At 29.0% G+C, this 22,101-nt stretch overlaps 1 long non-coding RNA gene across 2 annotated transcripts in view; it reads right to left on the reverse strand.

Annotated features, from left to right (window-relative positions):
- Positions 1 to 9,949: 9,949 nt before the first annotated feature.
- Positions 9,950 to 22,101, reverse strand: part of LOC139424883 (uncharacterized) — a 138,467-nt gene continuing 126,315 nt past the window's right edge. For both annotated transcript variants that reach the window (XR_011636004.1, XR_011636003.1), the window contains 3 exons: positions 17,018 to 17,161; positions 10,120 to 10,343; positions 9,950 to 10,017 (listed from right to left, as the gene is read on the reverse strand). This is a non-coding gene — a long non-coding RNA (uncharacterized lncRNA). The remainder of the gene's footprint in view (positions 10,018 to 10,119; positions 10,344 to 17,017; positions 17,162 to 22,101) is intronic.

Below are 22,101 nucleotides of genomic sequence, written 5' to 3' on the forward strand. Positions count from 1 at the left end.
TAAAAAAAAAGTTATGCTTTTTTTAGAAAAAGATGTGTCTGTTTTTCTAAAGTATTTTGAGTCTTAGTATATAAAAGTTCAAACTTTCGATCATAAGTCATTCAAAGTGTTTGCTTTTTTGCACATGGTACATGTGCACAAACAGAAGTTTTTTTTAAATATTAATTGAAAAGTTTTCAATTGATCATATTTTAATTTTTTTTATTTGAATAAATATTTTCTTTTAAAAAAATTTTGATTTTATATTTAGAATAAACTCGTGACTTAATAGCAGATGTATTTTTAATTGTTAGAGGGGGGCACCAAAATATTTTCAGTGCTTAGGGCCTCAAGAGGTCTTAATCCGGCCCTGAGCGTTACACACAAACGGAAGAACGAAAGGATTCCTTTCGCAAACGCAAGTTTTAAGGTCGTCCCTCACAAAAGTACCTAAGTGGTTGAGAGAACTGAACCTTACCGAAGAACAAATGGCGACTTTCCGAACTCTTTTCATTCAAATACGAGAACTGGGTGTTGATCACCAGTTAGGGATAAAAGGATCCATTGTCAACATACCCATTAACTTGCACAAGAGCATAGACTGTCTTCCCCGCAATATAAATAATTCATTCAAAAATCATGTTAAATTGAAAAAGACCCTAGCTTTCAAATCATATTTCGTGTATGAGCTTGTGAATCCGAAACGGGTGTATGATGCAGCTTACAATCTTCATCAAACACCAGTGTACCAATCCGAAAATGTTAATATTGATCTCGATTGGCTGTTTAATGTCTATTCAGTCATCAAAAAAAATTCACATGGAATGTGATTGAGCTGTATTTAAATATGTCTGCGAAATTGTGCACCGAGCAGTTCAGGATTAACAGTTAAAGATGTCCAAGATGAAAACACAATAAAGTTTCTGCTTAAAAAAAAGAAAAAAAAATTAGACAACAACCATTTTGCTAATGGGTTAACCTGTGATCGACTTGAGGCGATCACAATTTTCTTCATTTTGTAGTGAATTGTATTTTTTATTTTTATTTTTTCTTATCTTCCTTTCCTTAAATAATTATGGGGGAAACATTCGTTTATTTTTTAACATACATCTAATATATTAAGTGTAATTTTAAAGATTATTTTCTTTTTTAAATAGTTCTTAGAAAAATATCTTGAAGTTTTTAGGCAAAAGATTTGCCCTTAGTAAACTTCTGCTCAAAAAGCAAATATTGCTTTCGTTTTCATCTCCTTTAAAAATAAAATTTGAATAGATTTATAAATTATGTATAATTTTCAAAGATTTTAGTATTTGGACACTTGAACTTTTTAAAAAGCATTCTTTACATCTTTCAAGTTTTTTTTAACCTCTTTAAATATGGAAGTTTCATACTTAAACCAAATTTTGTATTATCTTAATTATATACAGAGTTGTAGGACGAATCATAAAAAAGATCTCATAAAAAGATTATAATACACATTCACAAGTTTTAAATGATTCAACATTTTTTTTATTTTTATAATTGATAAAATTAGTGAACGTTACGAGACATTTTAGAATATTGAAATATGTATGTTTAAGAATATTGTATGATTCATTTTTAAAAAAATCGTTTCATTCTACCAAATATGGGAATTATGTGAACTTTCATTAGATAAAGATAATTTTATGCATTCTGAAACTAATTTTCGTAAATTCATCATAAAATGTTGCTCAGCATGTTAAACAGTTACGATTCTGATCAAAATAATGATCAAGAAAGATCCAAAACGTAACGGATGACGTAACTGTAACTAGATGGTAAAGATTTCATTGGCATCAAAAAATATAAAGAAAATAAACGACCATTTTTAAGATTCGCATGACGTGAATGAGAAAAAAAAGGGACATGAGAACTGTGAAGTTTCCAATGCGAAAAAAAGTGGAAAATAACGCTGGAAAAACCGTAGAACTCCAAGAGTGAAAGAAAACAAGAAAACAAAAAACTAAATAAAAACAAAAAGAAAGTTAGAAAAACCGCAATAGCCGCAAAAGGCGAATCAGGGCAAAATGCACGTCTACTTGCCATGGATAGATTATCGTTAACAATGGCATGCAGATGAATAAACAAGATTCCCGGGTATCAAGATGAGTTTATGTGAATAGGGTGGTCAGAAGTTTAGCATTATCGAGATTAAAATTATCCCCAAGATGCAAAGAATGTCAAGCTACAGCTTTATCGCATTTTTTAAAAGAGACTTATCGACCATGTTTCTTAAATCAAAATTTTAAAACGCGCCTAATTTAAACAATATAGCCAAGATAGAGCCGTGATGGCTCAGGGGATACAGCGTTCGCCTTCCACTGAGGTTAACTGGGTTCGAATTCCAGCGATGGCTGGTCGATACGAATTTCGCATCCAACCACAGTGCTGACATAAAATATCCTCAGTGGTAGACAGATCATGTGCTAGAGTCCCAGTGCGGTAAGACTTCCCATGGGAGGTTTTGTTGGTTTTTCTCTCCGTGTAACGTAAATGCGGGTTAGTTCAATCAAAAAGGTTCTCCACGAAGGCAAATTTTCCCTAATGCTTGATCCAGGACTTCCCTTGTCGTCTGGACTGGGTTCAAAATTACAAGGCTATGGAGTTGAATATTGGTAGTCCCAAATTCAAATTTGGGTCTGCTGTTCAATGGCGATTATGAAGAAATATAGCCAAGGCTGCACTGGAAAGGAATTCATTCTCTGTTTCACTCTCTGTTGCCAGGTTTTTTTTTCACTTTTATTTTCCATTTTCCGTAGGCATTTTTTATTCATTCACTTAATATTTTTTATTTCAATCTCTTTAGTTTTCTTCAATCAAGTTTGCGAAGTCTTAAAAATCGGTGCCTATTTTTGAACGAGCTAAACTATTGCTTCAAACGTTGCCATTCTCAGGGCTCGCTAGACGTTAATGACTCGTTGTTGTTGTTGTTCATTTACGTCGCACTAGAGCTGCACAATGGGCAATTGGCGACGGTCTGGGAAACATCCCTGAGGATGATCCGAAGACATGTCATCACAATTTTGATCCTCTGCGGAGGGGAAGGCAGCCCGACGACCTGCACGCGAAGTCGAGCACAATGACTCGTAACGTAGATTTTTGTGCACTCAAAGCATGTCAACTTATATTCAAATTTCCATATTTTTTTGAAGATAAGAAACTTTTTATGTTCTCGCTTTAGTTTCTGGGGATTATTCATTTAGTAACACAGCATATTAAATTAAAATAATTTAATCGATATTAAAATTAGTTTTACGTTAAATAATGGTTATGGCTCTTAGATTGAAAAAAATGCAAAAGAATACCGTAAACCGGGGCGAGTCTACCCATCCAGGGGCGAGTCTACCCATTTTAGTTTTATTTAATTTTCACTATTTTAAATTGCAAATAAATTTTTTTTTACCGACGGAGGACTTAGTTCAGACTCTAAGGAAGATGGAGCTGTAGTAGTTTGATCCGTTTTTATTTATTTGTCGTCTTTTTAACCGACCTGTTCAAACGTCTTTTGAGAGATTTGTATTGAAAATCAGCAAACTTTTAGTTGGTGCTCCGTAAGTATATTATTATTATTACTATTTTCACTTTGGTTAAGTGATAAACTTATCTAAGACTAAGATTACATTAATTTTATATGAAAAAAAACAAAAAGAATGTAAGTTTTGCTGTTGTAAACAAAAAGCCAGAATTCGCGGGGCGAGTCTACCCATTCGTATTTAGTTTTAATAAAGCATAATAATATAATTTAGAACTTTGTTTATATTAAAATTAAGTCATTTTAAATGAATTTGAGTATATTATTTTAATTCTGCATTGATAAATTTATCATTAATAAGAAAATTTATAGGTTAAATATAAATGTAAATATAAAATATGTTTATTTTACCTATTTTTTCAATTTTTATATTACAAAATTAACTTTTTTTATTTAATGCAAGTTAAATAAATTATTATTTATAAATTATTATTACCTCCCAAAAGAATGGGAAAAGGATTTTTCATGATTCCCAATGTTTGAATTTCGATTTTGTTAATAATCTTTAATTATTATTATTTATTAATTATTTAATTGTAAATTTATATTAATTTTAATTTATTTTTATCAACAATAATCAGAAAAAAATGTTATTTTATAATGTTAATGATTATAAAAACAAAACTGTGATCAAAATGTGATAATCGATCAAATACTCAATTTGTGTTATTTTATGAATAAAAAAATGGAATATATAATAAAGTTATGAATTTTACTTCATAAATATCCTATATAGTAACTAAAATAACAATTTAATAGTAAAATTTGATTATTTACAATGTTAACATTCATTTTAGTAGAATGGGTAGACTCGCCCCATACGAGAGATTTGTCAGCAGTTCTATAAAAATATACAGTAACAGCGTAACTGTTAATATTTTCTAAAATCGATTTCACAGCTTTAAAGAGGGATATATAGCGATTCCGAAACACCTATTAAAAACCTTTTTTCTTTAATATTTACAAAAGTTTGACCACTTGAAAGTTGACAAACTGAAAAAAATGGGTAGACTCGCCCCGGTTTACGGTACATAATTCGACACGACTTTCTAAAAAAAATTAAAGCAATGCATTTTTATTTCTTATTTAATTATTTATTTATTTTTGACTGATGCTCTGAAAAACATTTTTTAGAATGTTGAACAATTCCGTCTATAACTGAAATTTCAAAATTGGAATGACCCCTCTCCTCTGGATTCAAAATTAAGTAGTTACGAAGGTAATTATTTCGAACAATTTAACGTCTCCGCCCTATTCGAAATTCTTGCAAAATATATTTTTTATTCGTCGATCCAAAATCTATTGTTGAAATGTTTTAGTGTATACTTAAGGACGTATTTCAATAGGGTTTATATTAAACCCTTTATTTTATTATTATTTTTTGCTTAAATTACTCAAGTTATGTGATTGATACTCAATATATGATACTCGAGTATGAATAGTAAGTATGATGGGGGTTTTCACTATTTTTCTTCATCTTTCCAGCCTCTCTTAACAAAATAAAGGGATCAATTGTTTCAAGCAATTAAATGTTATGTCCAAACAGATTTCAATTCTGGGGTTAATTAAATCATTATCAAGTTTCAATTGAGCATGAAAGAAACATTAACATTCTTGTCTCTTAACGGCAAAATAAAAGAACCATTTCTATTTATAATTTCTAAAAAAAGTATATCAATACTATTTGTTGAACATATTTATTACAGCTACGAAATAATTTGTTATCCAAAAATCTCTTAATCTATCTTATTTTAATATTAAGGGAATTATAAAGTTAGAAAAAGAGCAATAGTTTGAGATGATGATTCTAAAAATACCACGGTTTTGAAATATTACAATTACCACGTATATTTTCTACAATTTTCCATTTTTAGTATTTGCTGTTTTAAAATAAGGCATACTGAGCCTTTTCTTGAAATAACAGTATTTTTTTTTCGAACTGTGCTTAAGTTGGGAAATAATATTAACAGTTTTCTCAAGCAAATATTTTCAATATTAACCTTTTTAAAAGAAAGTGGGCGAAAATAAGTTTAAGCGTCAATTATAAAATTGCATGTCCATTATTTTTGTTCATTTAAAAAATAAAGCAATATGTTGAATTTTTTTGTTGTACACATATCTGCATTTACTTTTCATTACTTACATAAATAAGAAACAATAAAAAAGACAATCAATAAATATCTTAACATATTTAAAAAAAAATAGTATACTTACTTATAGTAAGTAATCAGCTGTTTTGCATCGAATAAACTTAAACAGCAGAATGTTTTTTAATTTCTTAACAAGATTTAATTCTCAGCTAGATGGCAATAATTTTAAATTTTCTTTTCATAAAATCTTGACAATAATTTAAAAAGAATTTTTACTAGGCAAAACCTAAATTAAAGTACTAAAAAAAATATATTAGTGAATTATTGAAAAAAATAATATACGTGGTAGTGTAAGGAATAAGATTTACAGAAATTTTAAAATTTAATTATATAGTTGGTAAAATAGTTCTGCGAAACACGCGTGGACAGGTAATTAGGACAATTTATAAGATGTTGAGAAGTTTTAAAGTGCTTAAAAATGTTGACTACGTATTCGTATTAATAATTAAGTATGCATTGACGAAATTGATGAATATATTATTCCATATCTGTGCATACGTATGTACATTATTGAAATTGTATCAGTAATTAAAAGAACAAACTAAAAAACCAAATTAGAAAAAAGGTGATGTATAATTACATTCTATCAGAAATATACTTTTACAAAACTAGACATTCCTCGAATAAAGGTTTTTTATTCAATAAAATGTATTATTCAAATCCCTTTAAAAATTTGCGAATCAATTTTTAAAAAACTAACAAGAAACATCGTATTTTATAATTGAAAAATAAATGATTAGCAATCTGTTATTAACAAAAAAGTAATAAGAAAGAAAACTTTAAGCTACTCGTGTGTAAGTCAAATTCTTTTTAAGTTAACCACATTTAATTGTCCCTTTTAAATATTTCTTTGTTGTCGCAAAAATTATTTTTTTAAAAATAATAAATTTTTCTCTGCTACTACTAAGTAAAAATAGTTGTAATTTTAAATTTTTCAATGGAAAAATATGTAGATAAATATGGTTTTAGAAAAACATCTACACCTAATAGTTCAACATTTTTTCACCCACAATCAAATTAAATAATAAAAAATAATAAATAATTATTTAAAATTACTCTTTGCATGAAATTTACTTTTGGTAAACGGGTTTAATGAGCTCGTGTAATTTTTTTTAATTGATTAATTAGTTTAAAAATGTGACTAAAAACGCAAAAAGTGAAATTAACATTAAGGTGTCTGAACTTCGGCTTGCTCTGCTGACGAAACTATGGGGACCATATTTTCTCCAGGAAACTATGAGGACCATACCCCCTATGTAATGGAGGTTAAGAATCGAAGTATGTTAAAAAAAATATGTATATTCAGAGAAAGTACGTTTTTGTGTCCAATTTCGTTACTTTATTAATAGTTATCACTAAATAATTAGTATATTTGAGGTCACCCCATGGGAACCATTAAGATTGAGAAACGAATCAGATAATTGGAACGGAAGTTATTCAGGGTGATATATATTTTTTCAGGGCACTATACATTACATGGCATGATTTGAAAATCGTTAGTTTATAGGGGAAACAGAAGTAAATTTTAAACTGCTTGAAATTATAATAATCAATTTCCAAACTTTTGCAACCAAATGTATTCTTATTAGTATTTTTAACAAACCTTAGAGTTTTATGGAAAATTCGTGATAAAAAGATTCAGCACAATTTTTGAAAAATGTTTAATCAGGAGCAATGTGAATCAACTGCCAGTATGGATTAGGACACAACTGTAATATGTTTTTTATGTAATATGTAATGTGTATATAATATGTAATGAGTGGTTTTAGGCTGATTTTAAAGTAAATCGGATCAATTGCAGCAACAACAAAAAAGCATCGCTATATATTCAGGGGTCTGTCCAGACATTTTGTGAAAGGTCGGGTTTTTGTGAAATTATGAAAAAATTACTCACATTCTTTCAACCAGGGTCCTGCTTTCATGAATTTGTGCAAATAGGGTCCGGTTATTGCAAAAAACTTTTTCAAGGAGTTTTTAAATTGTAAATAGATACAAGATTATGCTCAGCAGTGTAAAATTATAATGAAAAAAATTAAATTTTCAAAAATAAACAGCAATTGCTGCTTCTAAATTAGAGATGCAACATACAAATATTTGGTATTTAGCCTATACTGCTGAAAGCAGAATATTCATTTCGGACGAATAATGGAAGAATCGTCTGCCGAAGACAAAACTTAAATCGTTTACATCCATCTTTCTTGTTTTCTGCCCTGGGAAGGGTTTATTCAATTAAGAAAACAATAATGAAGATAAACAAATTTGTGAAGGGTCCGATTAAAGGAAAAATCATTTTGTGAAGGGTCCGTTTTTAAGTTCAAATACTTTGTGAAGGGTCCGTTTTTGTGAAAAGATATTTTGTGAAGGGTCCGTTAACGGACCCAAATTTCTTCTAAACGCACCCCTGATATTACCAACATTTTAACTATTTGTGCTAAGTACCATTAAGAAATAAAAGTTAAAAACTTCAGCTAGAAATTTTAAAAAAAAATTGCGTAGGTAAATATTCTTATAACTAAAATTTATTTGCTCAGTAAAAATTTCTAATAGTACAATCTTATTATTAATTTATCTTTATATTGCGGAAGACTGCGGCTGCCCCCCCCCCCCTGTATTTTTGAGGGTCAGAAATTCAAATCCGTTAAGAAAAAAGGTACGCTTATTCAAAGAAAGTACGTTTTCGTGTCTGATTATGTAACTTAAAATATCGTGTGTACAAATCTGTTCAAAATCCGATCATTGGGAGAAAAAGTTATTCAGAGTGATTCAATATTTTTTTTGAGCACTGTACTTGATGTATATAAATGAATAAAAACTTAAATTATTCACACATTTCGAATAACCAAGTTTTCCTTCAATTAAAAAAAATAATTCTGAAGCTTGAAACATGAAAATATTTTTTTTATCATTGTATCATTATACAACTTGTAGTAGGTAAGTAAGTGATTGTTTCTGTCACAGTATCTATTATAACATATTATTTTAACAGGTAACATTGGGACGTCTGGTGCATTATTATGGCATGAATTTTTTTATTTATACCTTTTAATGAATAGTAATCAATAAATTCAATTTAAATGCAATGGAAAATGTGTTTATACGCTTATATTTCGAACAATAAGGTAAAAAAATAAAAAATAAGCCAATAAAAGTTTGCTTTTAAATTAAAGACTGTTTTTTTTTATATAAAATTAAATCCCTGGAACTTTTTCGAAAAGGCCGACTTTTATTGCTACCCTGCTAACAAATGCTTACAATGGACGAACATTTTAAAGACACGGATAAAGGTTTACTACCATGGGGACTAACATTTGAAGGCAAAATTCAAATTTGTCATTTCAACGACAAAAAGTTTTGTAGTTTGCTCTTGTTAGGTAAGATCATTTTGCGAATGGGACAACATAAATTTTATTCAAATTAATATGCGTTAATAATTTCCTATCCCGGGCTATTTTTTGAAAGTAAAAATAAAGAATTTTCTAGCTCAGTTAAAATTTTTTCGATCCAAAACTTTTTTGACAAATGGGAAAGCGAATATGTTATGTGAGTTAACGATGTCGTGAGCTGGGCTTAAATTTGGAGGCAAAATTTAAATTTCTGTTTTTATTTCTTTCGTTGAGCTAAAATTGATTTTGAATATTATTATTATATCTTTTAATATATTAATTATTATAGTTTTTAAATATTATTATACCTTTTTTGTGGAGAGATAACGAAGTATTTATTGTGATATCGATTTTCTAAATTCGATATTAAATTCAAACTTTTGAATATTTTGTCAAAAAACAACGAAATCTTGTGTTGGCCAATTTTTTGGAGATCAAATGAAAGTTACCGATTTTCTGTAATTTTTATTGAAATTTAAAACATTTTAAAAATTGCCAGAAAATTTTTCTGCTTGTAAGTGTCACTGGTAGAATTGTTATAAAAGCAACGCAGTTTTATAAATGATTTTTTTTTTGAATAATTATTTGGACAAAAAAAAAAGCTTTTTTTTTAAATTAATGAAAATGAAAAAGATTGTGCTTAAGAAAATATGTACCTTGTGCTTTGAAATCTACAATTTTGAGAAGAAAAATGCCAGCAAAAGGAGCAGGTTGCAACTGCTTTTATTTTTGTCAAAAAAAAAAGAAACTATAAATAGTGTTGCTGCAACTAGAAAAAAGAAGAATTGTTTTTGAATCATTATTGAGAAGTGAAACTTGAATTTAATTTTTGATCGAAACAGGTAATCATAAAATTAAGCATGGAACATGAGAATGAAATTCGTACCTGAATTATGGACCTAAATCAACGTCATCGCTCTTCCATATCAGGACAAAAAGGCCACAACTTGTTCTGTAGAAATTGCAAAGAAAATTATAAGAGAACAAATGTGGTAATCGGCATTTCAAATCACAAAATTTAATAAAAATTTATTGAAAAATTAACGACACTTACATTTTAAAAAAACAAATGTGTGCACTGTGCGAAGGATCACGGGAACAGGTAGAAACGAGACAACAACTTTATAGTTTGTCTATTTAATGAACTCCCCTTAGGACAAAGACTAAAGCCGTATACTGTTATGGAGTCGCAGTCGTTTCAGGTGGCCGGGGTGCAAGTGGCCCTTTTTACCCCTTCATCATGAGGTGAGGATCGTTGAGGTGGCATGCGTTCTGGTCCTTGTAAAATAAAAGTAAGCATTATTAAGTGGGCACATTACCCGAGTATTTATCATCGGAGATTATGCAGATTGAACAGCCTGGAAAAAAAGATATCATCCTGAATAACTTTCGTTCTAATGATCGGATTTTCACAAACAAAGTGTCAAACTTAATGGTTCTGGGGGTAACTTTAAATATGCTCATTAATTAGAGCTAACTATTAATCAAGCAACGAAATCAGACACAAAAACGTACTTTCTCTGAATAAACATATATATTTTTTACATATTTGGGATCCTGACCCTTGANTGAAATGGGGGGGGGGGTGGTCGAAAAAATTGGGTCGCAATAAAAAATGCCAAATTACCTTGCCATAAGGTGAAACAATTAAAAACAACCTTAAAGAAATTAAATGAATGACAAGACTGCGAAACGTGTTTCTCCGTTGCAACGCACCAAGTTGAGAATTTTTGAGGCTGCTTTCTGGGCTAAGAAAACAGATTGTTTTTTTTTGAATTTTTTACTCTCCTTTAAAAGTAAAATTTGAATCTATTAATAAATCATTTAAGATTTTCCAAGATTTTGGAATCTGAACGTTGAACTCCCTATCTGACATTTTTTTAAAACTGTTTTAACGTCATTTGTATGAAAATTTTGAACTAAAACCAAATTTACATAAATAACTATAAATTGATGAAGAGTTGTAGGACTAATTACTTTTACACCTCAGTACGAGTCTCTTAAGTAAGATAAAGAAAAAAAATAAAATCCAGCAAAAAATTTGGAGGATCCGAAAAAAATTTCGATTTTGATGCAAAATCGCAGTTTTTGTAAAATTCAAGATTTTTCTTTTCGATAAAATTGAAATGTTACAACATTCCAGTAACAACATTCCATAGTAAATGTCCAACAATATACAAAACCACAACATTCAATATTTAATTTCGAAAACTTGAAAATTTGTGGTCACGAATTGTCGGGTTTCGAAATTTTAGATGTAACATTTGTGAAATAACAAGCAATTTTTAAATTTAGAATTCTTAAAGAAATTAGCTAATTACTTATATGAGTCCACTCTTAAAACTATTAATCATACATAAACTATCCTACTACCCAATATGGGGGCCCTATAATTTGCACTTCATAAGATTTGCGAATGATACTAAGTAAACTTGGTTTGTAGTAAAAGAATGGATGTTATTTACGCACTCATTTCATTAGTTATTAAAAAGTATAATTTATAAAATTAAAAGAAAGGAAAATGTAGGTTTAAAATACCCTTAATTAAACAAGAGAACAATTGTTTTTTCAATACTTTTTTAACTTTGACATTCCTCTCATGAGATAATTTCTTTTGTCCTTTTTTTATTATTAGTTAAAGCCAGCATACGCATTCTTGTATTAATTTTTGCATTTTATATTTGAAATTTCAAAGTCGAATGGCATGAGATGATGATTCTAAAAAATAGCACGGTTTTTGAATCGATGACGAATAAGGCATATCGTACATTTTCCTGGTATGCAATATTTTTTTGAATTGTGCTAAAGTTGAAAAATAATATTTACAACTTTTTAAGCAAATTTTTTCAACATTATACTTTTTAAAAGGACAACTTTCTTATAGTTAAATGAGAAGAATAACTTTGAACGTCAAAATAAAATTGTATGTCCGTAATTTTTTGTTCATTTAAAAAACGAAACAAAATGTTATATTTTTTGCTGTGCACCCATAGGCATTAGCGTTTCGTTACTCAAATAAATAAGAAACCATAAAAAAGACAATCTTCATATTTTAGCTTCATTTTTCAAATAAAATAGTATGCTTAGTAAATAGACAGTCTGAATCGAATAAATTTGATTTGCAGAATATTTTTAATTTCTTGATAAGATTTAATTTTTAACTAGCTAACAATTATTCTAAGTTTTCTTCTAAAAAAACTTGACAATAATTTAAAAAGGTATTTTACTATAAAGGAAAGCCAAATGTAAAGTACTAATACAATTGATTAGTATACTAATGACAAATAATATACGTGGTAGCGTAATAGATTACGAGAATAATAAGATTTGGAGAAATGTAAAAATTTAATTAAGTAGTTGGTAAAATAATTCTGTGAAACATGAGCAGACGGGTAGTTAACAAATTTTAATTTTAAGATACTTAAAAACGATGACTACGCATTCGTATCAATAATTATAAAACATATAATGTAGAAATTAATAAACATATTAATCCAAATCTATGCATACGTTGTTATTGAAGGAACAAGCTAAAAAATAAAATTAAAAAGAGCTGATGCATAATCGCATTCTATCAGAAACATGCTTTTATAAAAATACTTTTCGTTAAATAAAATATTTTGACTCAATAAAATGTTTCACTCAAAGCTCTTTATGAAATTACAAATAGATTTTTAAACGACAAAAAAAGAAATATCGTATTTTATATTTTAAAAAAAAATTATTAGCAATCTGTTATTAGCGAAAAAAACTATGAATAAAATTTTACTCTATGAGCGTTTAAGTCTACTTCCTCGTAAGTTAACCACATTTAAATATTAATCGCCCGATTTAAATATTTTTTCATTCTTGCCAAATTATTTTTTTAAAAATGATTAATTTTAATTTTTCTCTGCTTCTATCAAATAAAAACTGTTGAACTTTAAATTTTGCAACAAAAAATTCGTAGATTAATACTTAATCGTATAAAAATTTTATACCTCACAATTCAAAATTTTTTCATCCACAATTAAATTAAATAAAAAATAATAAATTATTTAAAAATATTTTTTGCATAAAATTATCTTTGGGTAAATGGGTTTTATAAGTAGGTGCAATTTTTTTTCGAATTGCTTAATGAGTTTTAAAAATATTACTAAAAACGTAAAAAGTAAAATTATTAAGGTGTTCAAACTTAGAATCGCTCTCCTGACCTAACTACTGCGACAATTTTTCCCAGATTGCGGCTAACCCCTATATTTTGAAGGTTAGGAATCCAAAGATGTTTAAAAAAAAACATATTTATTCAGAGAAAGTACGTTTTCATGTCCGATTTCGTAACTTAATAGTTAGCACTAAATAATTTCCATATTTGAGATCACCCCCAGGAACCATTAAGATTGACGCTTAGTTTGTAGAAATCCGATCATTAGAACGAAAGTTATTCAACGTGATATATTTTTTTTTTTTGCAGACAATACATACATAAGTATAAATACATAAATAATAATAAATATGAATACAAAATACAAGTATAAATATGTAATTATATAGATATATAGATTTCGATTATCTTTATATATAGGTTTTGATTGTATATCTATATCTATACAATTATGCTTCTATACTTTCATATATCTATATAATTATACTTCCTGTACCAAGTTTGTCACTATAACAAAGCAACAAAAAACATGTCTCAACTATACATGACATCACATAACGCTTATTCATCGTTCCCATAGATATCACCCAGTTATACCCCAGTTAATAGTGCAATAAAAAGAAAATAGCAGGAAACCAAAAAATAGTATAGTAATAATGGAAGCCAGAAAATAGCAGACATAGTTTATCACAGGAGGGTGCTTTTTTCTCCCGATTCATTTTCTCTCTTCAAACCTGTCTGAAATATTGATCCAACACTCCTAATTGAAATACTTAAACCTCGTCACAACTTTAGCTCCATACAAATGGCGAGGGGAGTTCTTTCCATAGACAGGCAGCATAAGAGATTGTTTAAATTTTTAATGTGTTTTGGAAAAGGGGGACTGTTGATTGCCTTGCTTAGTTAATTATTTATTTTTAGACATAAACTGAATGTTGAAAATAAATTATAAATCATTGAACGTAAGTATTGTTTTTCGGTTTATCTTTTCCTCACGCTGCATGTATGTGATTGGTTATTAAAGGTGGGCATGTTAAAAGAAGCTGACATACAGTGTGGAATTTCTTTTGCTGTTAGGTACATTTCCATATGCCGATATGGGTAATAATTTCTGTTGTTGAAAGAGAGGCATTATATCTTAATTATATCATATTACATCTTAATATAGACATTATTTTTCGATAAATAGCTTCTTTAATTAAAATTGTCCTCTATTTCCTTTTGGAATCTATGTGTTTTATAACATTTTCCATCATGTAAAAGTTAGTTGAAAAATCACTTATTTTAATTGTGGTATGTATATTAACAACAATGTAAGTAGAACTCTTATTTATGCAATCGATAATAAAATAATTTTTCGATTAATCGATTTAGGTACATTGAAAGAAAAAAAAAGGATTTTTCGACAGAAAAAATGCTAATAATCGTAAGAGTCATTAATTAAATAATTGTTTTGTACAGTTCTTTCAATCTATTGTATTTGAAGTTTCAAAGCCAACAATATAAATCGATATACCTTTTACTTGTAGTTAGTGGCAACAAGAAAGAACATTTGTCCTGGTTGTAGGATTAGATATGCGCCAAATTTTTGAAAAATTTATAATTGATTCCAGAATAAATTTTTATTTCTTTTTCAAACGATTATCTCTTTATTATATATAATCTTTGCTTACTATATCCTTTTAATAGAATATAATTAACTGAATGCCCTCCAGATTGATTTGCCAACTACAGGCCCAATAACTACTAAAAATTGTATAGGGCATGTATTATTGTTTGCTAATGCGTGTAGGCTCATTATTTAATAAATTAGTTTTTTGCGAATTGGAAAAGCAAACACTGATCCTTCAATCAAAAAGTATAATAGATGTAAGTGTAATAGATGTAATTGTTATAAAAACTACATACTTTAACGTATACAGTTCAATTTTAAACCAAATCAAATTCATGTTCTTACAATAATGAGTTACGTTGATTTAAAGTTGTAAATTCTTACTCAATGTCAAATTTAACAAATGAATTTAGTTATACAGTCAATGCTAAACTTATAACAGTCCCAAAAAATAAAAATGTGACTTGTTTCTACACATAGGTGCAAGATAACATGTTTTGTTACAGTTTACTTTATTATTATTATTATTATTTTAATTTCCTATTATTAGTGTAATTAAAAAAAAACGGAACTTGTTAGATATTTACTGACCACAGATGAAAATTTCAAATGATGTAACCTTTCATTTTACAACTTTGCCTATAAATTATGGAAAACTGACATTAAGTTAAAAGTCATTATTTCTAAATCTCCAGTTTTTAATCTTGAAAATGATACCTTGTTGCTTAAAAAACATTAAGTTTAAAATTTTTGTCATCTGGTTGATTTAACTTGGAATTGCAAAACTAAAAACCTGTACAGTACAGAACAAAAATAAATAAATAATATAAGTTTCATTTTCCTTCTTATTAATAAACACATTTGAATAAAATTCTATTATATTTTATAATTATATATCATTTAACATGTTTCCCATATTTTCTTTGTTTTCGATAACTTTTTAGGATAAAAGAAGAAACAGTTTCTGAAATATCATCCATCGCTAGAATGCAAGCAACGTTTAGAAACTTTTGTAGTGATTGCTACAAAATTCAAATTTTGAGTCGAAAATCAAATATTTACCAAAAAAAAAACCACGAAAAAAACAGTAAAATTAAATGTCAAATTAGTTTGTAAAAGAACCGTTCTTTTAAAAAAATATAAAAGGTTAAAATAAAAATCGAAAAAATAAGCATCCCTGGAATAATTGTAACAATTTGTTGACAAACATTGCTGTTTTTAAGAAACTGATGGCTTTGCTGAGAAAAAATAATTCACCGATTTCATTGGATGGGAGTGCAAAAGCTTTCAGAAAGGGTGCAATAAAAAATCTATTATTAAATTATAACCAACTAATTTTTGGAGAATTTTATAAATTGAAAAATATTAAAACATTTTGAATAATTTTGTCAAACGAAAAAAAAATACCCCCAAAGAATCAGAACATACTATAGATTCAGCCCACAGCATAGAACAAATAAATAAATAAAAAAACTCATGACTTTTATATAAAAAAAAGTAATCCTCTTCTTCCACCTTCAGAACAATCTTTGCCTTTCCTAAACTGCAGTCTCCAAATAGGTCGAAGGTTTTTTCCATTCAACCATGAGAGGTCAAAGGTTTTTAGCAACCATGAGAGAGTTACAAGTGGCATTCAAGTTTAACAGGGTTATAATGGAGCAAATTTAAACGCAAGCAAAGTATTGCTTAGTCGATTATATTTCAACTGTTTGGTGATAAATTTCCATCTAAAAAAATGAATGTATTGGATGGTAAAATAATTTAAAGAAAACTTCTAGCTTTTCTTTAAAAACTCCCTGACTTTTCCCGAATAAAAAGATTTCCTGATAATTCCAGGTGGGTGGCCAACCTGTTACTTACTGATCCCATTAGTCACTGAAGACTGTATAGTGGTCCTAAATAGACCATCATTAGAATGTGATTTTGAATGCTGAACTTAATTTATAAAGCATAAATAATTGATACAGTTAATACAGCAAGTGTAAGTTAGAGTAATAAATCATAAAGTATGCAAACAACTAAGGAAGGACTCCATTATAATAACTTCCAGCATGCAGATTCTCATAACATAGTTTAAGAAATAGTAAACATTAAAGAGTACATATTTTATGTTGGCTATTTATAATTTCTAGGTGGTTATTTATAGTTTCATGCAAGAAGTAAAAATGCTAAAATAATTCCACAATTTTCAAATACCTGGAGTTTGCTTCAAACACTGGTCTAAACACTTCAAAAAAGTTTTCTTTGGAAAAGTTATTGACAGAAGGTACAGAGTCATCAAATTCAGGTCTACGCTGTCATAAGACTGTCGCTTTAATGGATTGCCTAAGATTTCATAAGCTGAAATACAAGACAGAATTATACTACTTAATGCAATTAAATTATGAAAGGGTGTAAAAAAAGCCAATAAAAGATAACAAGAACTATGAGTAACAGTAATTTATAAAATTCAAAAAAAAATATTCCAAGCTGCATTATTATTAGTAAATAAACAAAAGCAATGATGATCATAAACAAAAGACTAAACTTTATAAACTAGTTAAGGGAAAGAGCTACTAAAATTAAACAGGTCAACTTATTAATCCTGAATAAAGTTCATGACAATATAGACAAACTATTTACAATATTTGCATAACTGGTGTATAGATGATAAATAAATATGCATCTTTGTATGCTGTGATGAGATTTTGTCCAAAAATCTAGAAAAATATTTTTTTTCATTAAACCCCACAATACAATAATTTATATTTTTGACAGAAAGAAAATTTATGATTTTTAAACTACAATGAAATGAATTTTATGCGCCCATTTAAACAAAAAATTTAAAATAAATTATTTTAAAAAAATCCTTTTTTTCCCTTAATTACCAATACTTATAAGGTGTAATCATAGGACTTATCATAGTGGTCCTTTTCGACAAAGTTAAAGGGCTAATCTAGATGAGAGTAAGTCTCGAGTCGTTGTCCAGATTGAATCTATACTCATCGCTTTCGAAAATCCACTCCCAATCATCTTCTGTCAAAGACAGAGGTGTTTTCTGAACCATGCTAGATAGTATTTTGTGGTTCACTGTAAACGGGACGCAGGCTGCAGGACTCCTGGTATACGGGACACCTGTATTAAGTTTCTAGTAGACTGTTACACGTAAAATAGATTTTTCTGACAGTTGTGCCGATTTCACGGAGCCAGCTTTTGACTAGAAATCGCTAATAATGGTCTTAACCTCGCATTGTTTCCCTTTTGTGGTCTTGATCAGGTTGGCGAATCACTGCTCCCCCACTCTCTCTCTCTTTCTGTGAATTATTTCCGTAAAATGAATACCATATTTCTCGAAACCCAGAGATCCTTACGTGTTCAAGAGTTCGTCGCTCAATCACAGGTCGGCCGAAGACTCCGCGTGTAGCGAATGGTGATATGTCGGGGTCACAAAGTCCTTCAAGTTCCCTTGAAAAATTAATACATCTGGGAGTATTGATTCAGGAGCTCCCTTTTCTTCTTGATTGGGATCAAAATTACAAGGATACTGAGTTGAACCTATGTAGTCGTAAACCCAGAATTGGGCCGGTTGTTCAAAATCGGTTATATTACAAAAATAAAATAAAAAACAAGTAACCTGTGACTGGCCCGCTTTGTTTGTTTCAACTCCTCGCCATCGTGTTGCATCGTCTAGACGATGAAGACTGGCGATACTAAAGATAGGTAAACAAAAAAAAAAACGTCAAAAAAAGAGACAAAAGATTGTGCTATGCTAAGATGCTTTAAAACTTTATGCAACAATCTTTGGGGGAGCAAATGAGGTACCGTTACATAAATGCGATCATAGCGCCACTACCATATGATGTCACAGGCTACTTCGGGGCAAGATGTGTGCGAAAAGCTTAGCTATCATTTCATACATAACTTATTAGCGTATAGGTGCTGCTTTTTATTTATTTTTTAAAAACAGTTCCTTCCTTTAATTGGTTTCATCAAAGTAAAGTGACATTCTTTGAAATGAGGCAAAAAGTAGTACACCATACAATTCTAATTTTTTTTTATCAGTAAAGTAAATAAAACATAATAAATAATTATTAAAAGTCATTTTTGCATGAAATTATCTTCTGATAAATGAATTTTTAAATTGTGTACAANAAAAAAAAAAAAAAAAAAAAAAAAAAAAAAAAAAAAAAAAAAAAAAAAAAAAATATTAACTAGGACCAAACTTTAAGAACCATATTTTTCAGTTTGCTGCTACTCCTTACATTTGGAGGGTCAGAAATCCAAATCTGTCGGGAAAAAAAGGTATATTTATTTAGTGAAAGTACGCTTTTGAGTCTGATTTCGTAACTTTATATATCGTCTGCGTTAATTAATTAATTGTGGCAGGTGTGTAAAGAATGCCACTTGTAATGGACGAAATTGTGCATCGTATCAGCGAGAGGGCCTGAATCTAGCACTGTTTCAAGCAGTTTTCGTTTCCCGTTACACTGTGCGGCGAATGCTGCAAGATAAAGGAATGCATCCCTTCCATGCGCAGATAGTGTAGGGGCATGGAACCATCGGATTATCAGGCACGGGTCAGTTTTACCAAGTGGTTTCTCCAACAGATGGCTGTAAGGCCGGATTTTAGTGCACGTGTTGTTCACTGACGAATGCGTATTCACACGCGAGAGTATTTCGGATATCTACAACTATCATGTGTGGGCAACTGAAAACCCGTACGCAATCACGTTCGTCTCAGCAACGTTTCTGGCTAAATGTTTGGTGGAATCGTACAGGATCATCTGATTGAACCATACCTACTAACACGCCTGAAGGTAGATTCCCTTGTGTTTTTGCAAGAGGTGGTGGCAGAACTATTAAACCAGGTTCCAGGAATTTATTAAAACTACGCTTTTAATAGGAAAATTTTTTATTTTTCTGAGTCCTAAAACAAAAAATGAAGGGTTCAGCATTTTCGGAAGACGTCAGGGGGAAGGAGAGTTTCCTGACAGTTCTTACTATAAATGATGAGGCTGCTCTATGTTAGTTAAGACTTAATACCCATTTTAGTAAGACAAAAATGAAAACATTTTTCAAAAAAAGTTTTTTTTTTAAAAAGTCAGTTTTTTTTAAAAAAAATTCCAAATTCCCAATTTATTTTAGTTTTAGGTCTAAATCTCTTTGAGTTTCAACTTAAATTTTGATAAATAAAGTAGTGATAATATCGCCGTTAATTTCATGCGCTTTATTTAAAAAACAATAATTAATTAAAAAGTAACACATTGTTCTCAGACACAGAGCTGCAGTTGAAATTACGGTATCTATGCTATTTACTAAGTTATTAGTAGTACTAAATTATAAAGGTGATCCAAAATTTGTACTAACAAAATATTTTATTCCTTGATGAAAGTCTTCTTGTAGCTATAACGATACCAATGAAATATTCATTGCCCCCAATCACAGCGTTGCAGAAAGAGATTTGAGTGCACTGGCTAGTTGGAAAGTGATCAAAATTTCTATTGCAAAATTTCTAATTACAGACTCGAATGTGATTTAATAAAAATTGTATTAAAAAAAATAAACGTTTTTCATAAATTTGGCAAATTATGAAAATAGTTTTGTTTTCTTAAATAACAATATTTTAATTGACATTTTCCTACGCAAAACTAATTCACGTTAGTTTCAAAATTGATTACCTTAAATATGAATTTTTAAATGAATACAAATACTTCATAAAAATATGAATAGTCTAATAAATGAAAAAGTAGTTTTTACCATTCTCATTTAAACTAATTGTAGTTATCAAATTACTTTTTAGATTAATTGTAAAAAAAAGTAAGCCAAAACATAAAATTAAGACACCGTACGAAAATTTAAAATAAAATAAAATCAACACTTGAGTGAAAAACCGAGCTAAGTGAAGTCAGTACTAACAAAAACTTTTTACAAAAATTATTATCCTTCTGCGGTATCCATAGGATAGAATCACTTAGAATTTAAGATTTTCCCCTTTAATTTTTTAAAAGAAAACATATTCTCGAATTTGTAATTTTTTCTTCTGCCCTACAAATTTTATGAATAATCATTATATTTTCGTGTTTTATATGCAAAACATTTGCGTCGATTAAAAAAAAAAATTGCATTTAATGGCTGTTGGCGCCTCTCTCGGCTTTGGCTTCGTTGATCTTTTCATTTGGCGAAAAGAAGAGCTCTTGTTGTTTTTTGTTTTGATATCGTCGGACGTCTTCAAATGGCGTCATTCATCGTTTCGTTAATAAATTGTTAAATAGTTATATCGTAGTTCTTAATCATTCGCAAATACAGTCCGCATATCGACCCCCTCAACAAGGGCCCCAATCACAAAAACCATCTAAAAACTTTTTTAAATACTATATCTTATTTTCTGATCATCTAATTTTGATTTATAAAACTTTTTTTCTCTAGACTTGAGAATACTATTTCATCGTTATCATAAAACTAGACTTCCTGCTATCGAATTCTTAGAGCGTTGGTTTCAAAATTGTATAAAGAAGCTGGGTTGCAAAGACAATGGAATGGTTATCACACTTGGCGACGCTTCATCACAATATCTTTTTCTTCTTCTGGGTTGGAAACTTTTAGGTTTCTGAGTGTTTATTTGGTATTTTAATTTTTAAATATTCAAGCGATGTTTGAATTAAAGATGTATTAAAAATAAAACTAGTATAGCATTTTAATTAAGAGTATAAATAGATAAATCGAGATAAATTGATAATAAAAAAATCATGAATTGGGTTAGTTACAATTGGAAAAGCAATAAACTGCAGCCATTTCAGAATTTTTCTTGTCGCTATGGTATCAATATTTATGTTATGCCCCTTTTATCTTTTCCCAGCACAATAGACATGAAACTACGTCAAAGAACAGCAAATTTTTTATGCACTAATTAAGCTATTTAAATAAAAATATCATTCATTTTTGGTTTGTTTGACAAATTTTCTCTTAAGAATAATTTCTTTAAGAAACTAACATTTTCTCAAAAAATTAACGATTTATTCGGCAAGAAATAACATGAATAACTTACGTAGTATAGCTATCATAATTTTTAAAATCTAATTACTTCACAGTATAAATATTTTGTTTGACATTGTATTTGTGTATGAAAGATAATTTGAACGGTTTAGAATAGTTTTGAAAGGAAAAGAACATGCACTCGAAATGAAATTGTGAAATTTCGATAAATAAAAACATTTAATCACTCCATGTTAAATCTACGAGAAAAAGTTTTTTTTCCCGTTTCGTTAGGGTAAATCTCGACCCATCAGAGAATGTCGTAACAC

Source organism: Parasteatoda tepidariorum, unplaced genomic scaffold, assembly GCF_043381705.1.
Source record: "Parasteatoda tepidariorum isolate YZ-2023 unplaced genomic scaffold, CAS_Ptep_4.0 HiC_scaffold_57485, whole genome shotgun sequence".
Classification (NCBI taxonomy): Eukaryota; Metazoa; Arthropoda; class Arachnida; order Araneae; family Theridiidae; genus Parasteatoda; species Parasteatoda tepidariorum.